This window comes from Myxocyprinus asiaticus, chromosome 13 (genome assembly GCF_019703515.2).
Source record: "Myxocyprinus asiaticus isolate MX2 ecotype Aquarium Trade chromosome 13, UBuf_Myxa_2, whole genome shotgun sequence".
Classification (NCBI taxonomy): Eukaryota; Metazoa; Chordata; class Actinopteri; order Cypriniformes; family Catostomidae; genus Myxocyprinus; species Myxocyprinus asiaticus.
In genome coordinates, this window is record NC_059356.1 from 23,771,700 (window position 1) to 23,779,612 (window position 7,913).

At 41.2% G+C, this 7,913-nt stretch overlaps 1 protein-coding gene across 1 annotated transcript in view; it reads right to left on the minus strand.

Annotated features, from left to right (window-relative positions):
* Window positions 1-6,203, minus strand: part of LOC127450812 (mitogen-activated protein kinase kinase kinase 14-like) — a 30,716-nt gene extending 24,513 nt beyond the window's left edge. Inside the window, exon 1 of the mRNA XM_051715191.1 lies at window positions 6,076-6,203. The gene's annotated coding sequence lies outside the window, so the exon portion shown is untranslated. The remainder of the gene's footprint in view (window positions 1-6,075) is intronic.
* Window positions 6,204-7,913: the final 1,710 nt, after the last annotated feature.

Below are 7,913 nucleotides of genomic sequence, written 5' to 3' on the forward strand. Positions count from 1 at the left end.
CAAACAGTGAAACGATCTCGCTGCTGAATACTCCACCACTAAGCTACACAATCTAAAAAAATATCAAATCAAATAATATAAATAAAATCTAAACATTTACCACCCGGTTGCCAAATATAAACATTTTAGCCACATAGGGCGAAATTTGGTTGCAAATGCAAGTGATTTCCTCTCATTGTAGTGGAGGGTTGCGCATAGAGTAAAAGATTGATCTTCGGATTTAAGAATCAATATTGAGATCTTTCAAATGAAGATCGCGATGCATCATGAAAATCGATATTTTTACCTACCCCTAGTTAAAATGACTGGAAAGCATTTGGAATTATCAGTCAATGTTGCAAAAATAAATAAATAAAAATCTGTAAATAACAGAGAATTTTCCATTAACCCTGATTCATGTTGGGTTAAAGGGATAGTTCAATATTTAAGACCGTTTGGACTATAAATCTCCACCTTTGACCAGCTCCAACCAGTAGGTGGTGATATACACAAGGAATGTGAATTGCCAAAAAACAAAAGAAGAAGAATGTCAAAGTAAAAGTGGATATTTGTAGTAAAAAAGGACCTAAATATTTATCTATTTCACAACCACACCAGTGCTGTGAAAAAGTATTTGCCCTCATCCTGATTTCTTCTTTTTTTTGTGTATATCTCCGTGGAGGAGGGGGTGTGATTGAGCACCGATCTGTGGAGAGTGAGGTCCAGGAAAGCTGAGTGGTTAAGGATTTACACCTGTGCTAACACCTGTTTGTATTCCCAGTGAGCTGTGACAAGGAGATAAAAGGGGAGGAGGTGGCGGCAGATGAGAGAGCTGAGATTCCAGCAGTGTGTGTGTGTGCATTTGAGAAAGCAAAGATTTTGTGTTTGAATAAAGACTGTATTTTGGAACGAAAATATGTCTCCTGCTTCCTCATTCCATAGAATTAAGGGATTTGCTACAGTGGTGCCGATACCTAAATGATACCTCGCCGCTGGCTGAGATCGTCAAAACCTTCACTGGCATCCACCAGATGCAACATCAGGCCCTCCTGGAGCTGCAGTCGGAAAAGGAACAACGGTTCCAGGCCCTGATGCAAGTCAAAGTCCAGGTGGAGGACCGACAGGTGATCTGGAGCTTGCTGGCACAGGGGGGGTACTCCAGCAGCGACCCCGACCACGCCTGCTGTGCCTGGTCTGAAAATGGGACCACAGGACGACCCCGAAGCCTTTATAGAACTGTTCGAGCATGCCACGGAGGGGTCGGGGTGGTCCCGAGCACAGTAGGCAGTCCGTCTGTTGCCGCTGGTGTCGGGGGAGGCTCAGCTTGCGGCACAACAGCTACCTGAAGCGAGTATGCTGGAGTACTTGGACCTGAAGCGAGCCATCCTGCAACGGGTTGGCCATAACCCCGAACAGCACTGTCAGCGCTTCCGAGCGCTGACATTTGGCGAGTCTGGCCTCCCATTTGCCTTTGCCCAGAAGCTTAGTGACGCCTGTCAGAGGTGGCCATGACGCCGATGGAGTGGTCAACCTGGTAGTGCTGGAGCAGTTCGTCGACCATCTGCCAAACGGAATGGCGGAGTGGGTCCATTGCCACCATCCGGCATCACTGGAGGAGGCCGCCCAGCTGGCAGAGGACCACTTGGCAGCGTATCCGGGAGATGGCGATTCCTTTTCTCTTCACCTTCCCCATCCCATACTGTTCCTGTCCCCACCCCCTGGCGACGGGGGGGGGGTCATTCTCCCGAAGCCGGCTTGCTGGACCCGGGGGGGTTTCTTTTGCTCCGAACCCCTTTGTTTCAGTTCCCCCTCCCCGTCAAGTTGTTAAATCCAGGGCCGCAGGTGTGGAGGTAAGGTCTGGGCTGGTGTACTGGCACTGCTGGGAACCAGGACACATTCAGGATCAATGCCCGGTGATGGATGTGGGGCCGTGGGTCCGGGTTCCTGACACGTCACAAGCCGCCCCGATTGAGCAGGGACGTACCGCATACCAGTGAGTATCCAAGGGGGTACCAAGCCTTGGTGGATTCGGGTTGTAATCAGACTCCGATTCCCCAAAGCTTGGTTCAAGGTGAGGCTTTAGGTACAGCACGCTAGGTGCAGGTGAGATTTGTGCATGGGGATATACACAAATTACCTTTAGGGCCTGTTACTGTTCAATTCCAGGGACAAAAACTAGAACAGAGGCGGTGGTTAGCCCTTGCTTCACCCATCCGCTGATTTTGGGTATGAATTGGCCAGCATTTCAGACATTATTAATGGGAATGTGTGCAGATGGATCCTGCAATACTGTAATTCGGTGTGGGATATGTGCAGCGCTGGCTGGGGAGGCACTGGCTGGGGAGGCACTGCCTGAGCCGTCGACGTCAGCTGCACTTCAGGGAAACCCGGAGGAAAGTGAGGGCTCTGCCCCTCCAGTCCTCCGGGAAACCCCATGGAGGCATCGCTTTGTATTAGTCTTGGTGGATTATGCAACACGATACCCTGAAGCAATGCCCCTGCGAAACATTTCAGCACGCAGTGTTGCGGAGGCACTCTTTAAAATGATCACCTGAGTTGGGATTCCTAAAGGGATCCAAACTGATCAAAGCACCTCGTTTATGTCACGTTTAACAGTTGCATTTGAATGCCATAACCACAAGAAAGACCATGGATGGCTCCTCATTACAGTGGTTAGTTAGGTAGTTAGTCTTTCTTAAAAAATAATATGATTATTTGTAAGAAAAATAATAGCCTGAAAACATTTAACACCACTTTTTAAATACAACTTCCTCAGTTGTAATGAAAAATTCTGTTACAGTTTACTGTGATATATGTTAGTAAGGGTGTTGATGTATAGACGTGAAAAGTCTTGTAATTGATGCTGGTGAAGAGCAGGTGTTTTCCTTTTCCCTTGTCAGAACTGTTCATAATGTCAGTGCTGTAGCCAATTGAAATGGTTGAATTGCTCCATAGCGCTTTAAAATAGAAAATTCTCATGATGAATTCAAATGGGTCGCATAAGTTTTGTAATCTGCGCCACCATATTGAGAGAAGCCCTGTTTAATAAGACCCGCTCTGCGCTATCCTGTCACCGGAGCACACATAACGAGGGAAGCCTGGTTGACGCGCGTCACGCATGCTCCAGAGATAAGTTTTTGTAGTCTGAACAGGACAAAAACACACTAAATCTGATTTTTATAAGCCTAATCCAAACCACATTCATAAGTGGTTTGGAATCAGATTAAAATCTGATTTTTCTTAAAGCATCTCAGTCTGAATGGTCTGATCAGATTTCATGTGGTTTTTTTTTGTCATTTGCTGTGCGCGAAGGTTGTTATATGTCAGGTATTGCGGCATAATTAATGCCTTCACAGGCAATAATACAATAATGATGGCCACACAGTAGGATCGTTAAAAAAATATATATATATTTCAATAAAAATGACTTTAAAAGTGAGTTCAGCCTGTTTTATTACACATTTCAGCCCTACAAAACAGTGGAAGGTAAACAGGGTATAGAGATCATCACTTCTGAATGAAACACACCCATATGTCATTTATATGTTACAGGGCATGCAAAGCACTGCAAACCTCTTATAATAATACAGACATTGGCTTAACTTATCCAAAGAGATGCGCTAAAGTGCATTAACCCATACCGGTTGCAAGAAGCCACAACACGTTAAAGTATTGAATGTAATGCGAATACGGGATGCTTGAGCATTTTGAGCGTGCCATCACAGGACGCGGTACCTCGTCTCACCGTCTGACTTTTTATGATTTAATATGGGACACAAAGCCTTTAATACGGGATGTTTCGCTCTCTGCTAAAAATACAGGACCCCAAGACGTATGAGACATCGAACTTTTGGCCAAAATACAGGACGTCCCCGGCAGCAACAACACTAGCAGCAACAAACATTGCATATGCCACCTTTCCCATTTTAAGCCTTTCTGTGAAGAAAGTTAATATTTGGATAGTGCCCTCATGAAAAGCATAATCACTGGTAAAACATCCAAAAAATCTCATGCATGGTGAATATACGCAAGTTTGTTGCATTACCATGACAACTAATGTGGACATGATAGCAAAAGCGACTGTATTCTGAACAGAAAAAAATCTGATCTGGCCACATACACTGACAGCCAAAAGTTTGGAATAATGTACAGATTTTGCTGTTTCGGAAGAAAATTGGTACTTTGGATTTTTCCTGCAGAGTGAACAAAGCCTAGAATAGAGCAGAGCGCGTCTCGCGTGTGATTGTCGGTGGATCGCACAACACTCACCCGAAACCATTATTTAAGCACTCCGCGCTCATCCATGTTCCAGATGAGAAGCACAGTTAACGCTTATAAAACAGCAAAAGCAAGAATTTCGAAGCTGAAAATGTTTTAATGCAGGAAAAACCCTGTTCTCACAAAAGCAGAGGATTTAACAGTGGATTTAATACTTTAAAATGTACAACAAGAAAACAAACTGGCATAACAGCCATCTCTCTTCACTGAGAGTCTCTGTCCTCTACTGTTGCAACAGTCCAGCTGAAATATATCAATCAATTGCACAATTGACACTCAATTGTATTGGAAGCATGCTTCAAAAGTTTATGCGTAATAATAATAATAATAGTTATATACCAAAACTTTTCAATGGACTTCTCCTTCAATCCCACCATCTCCCTGCGCCTTACCTGCGGTGCCCTTGGCGTGCCTCACACTTTGGGAACCACTGCTATAGTCGATTTTGTGTTTTGACCATTTGTGAACTGCATTAAACTCCATCTCGTTTATCATGCTTTGTGGGTGTGACTTTTTTGTACAACCAATGTGTTTAAAATTAAATTACTACTACAGCACAAAATTGTTTACAAGAGCATAAAGCTCTTCGCATATCTATCCTCCGCACCAGATGGACCTCCCTAGACAGCCCGAGGTCCACCCACCACAGTCTCACAAAATCCTGTGGGAAATACTGCATTCACATTTTGGGGTGAACTATTCCTTTAAATAACTGTTTGTTCCTTACCAGAAATAATGAGCCTGAGACACCATTGATGAAGAGAGAGTGAAAAGGTGAGACTAACTAAAAGTATTTGGATGTTTGAGTATGACTGCCCAATACTGTCATAAATGCAAGGAATGAGCGGTTGTATTACTCTGGTTTTATTAGCCACTAAAATACTGTACCCTACATTCAAAACTAAGATGGATGCATTACCAAACTGGCTGAAGAATGAATGAAAAGCAACAAGTTTTCCAATTTGGGAAAAACAGACTGAAGCACACACACACATTCATTAGGCAGTGACTCATCTACGCCCCCACAGATGGACAGGATGCTTCTGGCCTGAGTAAATCCTGCAATAAAAAAGTCTAAGCTCAGTTGCTGAAGTCCTGCAAGATCTGTGACATGTTGATCAGCCCACTAAACACTGACCCTTGTCTGAATACCTGCCAGGGGCCCCTCTCCTTCTATGCCACCAAGACACACAGAACAAACACACGAAAAGCCTTTGCTTTGAGACACTGTTCCCATAGTAATGCAGGAATGCTTACATAGATGAACATAATATACATTATGAGAGACTTTTGCACATATTAATTTGTATTAAATATGACTGTGAATGGATTCATGCACATGCATACACTCACGTGTGCACACTCATGACAACTGTTACAGCCGATTAACTAAATATATAATGTAAACATAGTGCAGTATGGCAAAAACCCAAATGTGTTTGTCTTGTCATTTGCATCCATCAAAGACTAAGAGCATAGTGTACGCTAAGTGCGCGAAACATTATCTCTCTTTTTCGCAATTGAACGTGTTTTGTTTCTTAGTTAGGCCTATCTAAAATGCTGATTCATTTAAATAATAATAATAATAATAATAATAAAAATAGTTTGTCTTTATGAGGTTTTGCAAAAGGCAAAGCATTTTAAATGGATGGAGGCAGAAGCGTTTTAACTTCCTCATTTGCGCCTCCGCCATTTCGTACAAATCAGAGCGAAAATTATCTGACACAAAACTCAATTAATTCAAGTGGTGAATGTATTAAAGACATCCATTCGTGTTAGTCACTATAATGGTAATTCGGTAAAGTTGAGGAGACTTACCGGAACTGTTTAAAGCAGACAGCGGAGATCGGTCTTCTGTCGGATTGTATGTCGGGCTTTTCTGATCGCCTGACACAGGAAGACTGAGGCTGTGGCTTAAACCCTAGTGAGCTGCCTACCTAGACAGCATTTTTGGGCATAACAGGCGCGTTCATGAGGTTGTATAGATAGGCAGTTCACTACATTTTGAGGAACGGAATATGACATCACAGCTGAAGAGTCATACATAAAGTAGGCCTACAGTTATCAATGAAAGCAATGTTGAAGTTTAGGTTTATTTGTAAGATTGCTTTGTTTCAAAACATTGTTTTGGTTAATTGCTATCAAAATTAAACACAGAGAAATGCAATAAAATAAATACATAAGAAAATACATACAGTACAGTGAAGTATGGAAAACAACATTTGTGGACTCCCCTTGGTAACCATAGTTTTAGCCAAACTGCACTTATTGTAGCTAGGCCTACTGCACAACATTAATAATTTAATATAGACTGAGTCTCTTTCCGTAACTTTAATTGCTTTTCTGTGTGAAAACTTGACAGTGTAGATGTCCAGTAGCTTAAAGGGATAGTTCACACAAAAATGAAATTTCTCTCATCATTTACTCCCCCTCATGCCATCCCAGATGTGTATGATTCACTTTTTTTTTGCTGAACACAAAGATTTTTAAAAGAATATTTCAGCTCTGTAGGTCCACATAATGCAAGGGAATGGTGTCCAGAACTTTGAAGCTCCAAAAAGCAAATAAAGGCTCCAGTGGTCTAGAAAAATATCAATTTTTAAGTCCTTTTTTTTTTTTAAACAATAAATCTCCACTTTCACTTTCACTTCCACATTCTTCTTTTGTTTTTTGGCAATTCGGATTCTTCGTGCATATCACCACCTACTGGTCAGGGCTTGTAAAAGGTAGAGATTTGTTGTAAAAAAGGACATAAAATATTGATCAGTTTTTTTACCCACACCTATCATATAGCTTCTGAAGACCACTGGAGACTTATGGAGAGAATTTTCATTTTTGCGTGAACTACTCTTTTAAAACTAGAAAGGTTTGGGCGTTCAATAATGTTTATGTAAGACAAATGTAAAAACGTATAATTAATTTGGTGTTTATAATGGGGAAAAGGCTTGTTATGTGGCAATCCCACCCATAGCCTGTACTTGTTTAAAAGTTTAGGCCAAAATACTGCCTTATACTATAGCATCTTTCAAAACATTTGAACTGTGGATAGTATGTTATTGCTTATTTTCTATATCATTTTTAAACAGAAAAGTTTGGACTCGACTTTCCTGACAATTTTTTTGTCTTGTTACGTGTTCATTTATTTTTATGTTTTGGTCTACAGCGCCATCTACTGGGGCATGAACCTACCAGCTTTCTCACAGAAATATCATTAGGAAAAGAAACATCCCATGAGAGGGTGTGGAAAAACTTGAAATACAAATTCTGAAGATGGGCCAAAGTCAACTAGCCTGGGAATTCTGAGGAATGTTTTTAACTCACATCCAACTCCAAGTAATAGTTTCCTCTGACCTAGCTTAGCTTAAGCTAATACTTTAACAACAGTAAATAAAGATCAGATAGGGAAATACAAAACTGACCCAGTTTCTTGAAATAAGCTATGTAGAATTTTCCCCAGATTTTTAGTTTCTATAAGAGCTTCCTTTCTTTCTTTTTTCCTTTTTATTTTTTTATTATTTTTTTTTTTTTTTTTTTTTTTACAAATCTTTCCATTGATGAAACTAAAATCTCAAACAAACTTTGTTTGCTTTTCAGTCATGGGAAGAATCACTTAAAATATTATTTTCACTTACCCATTTTCACCAAGACCAAAAAAA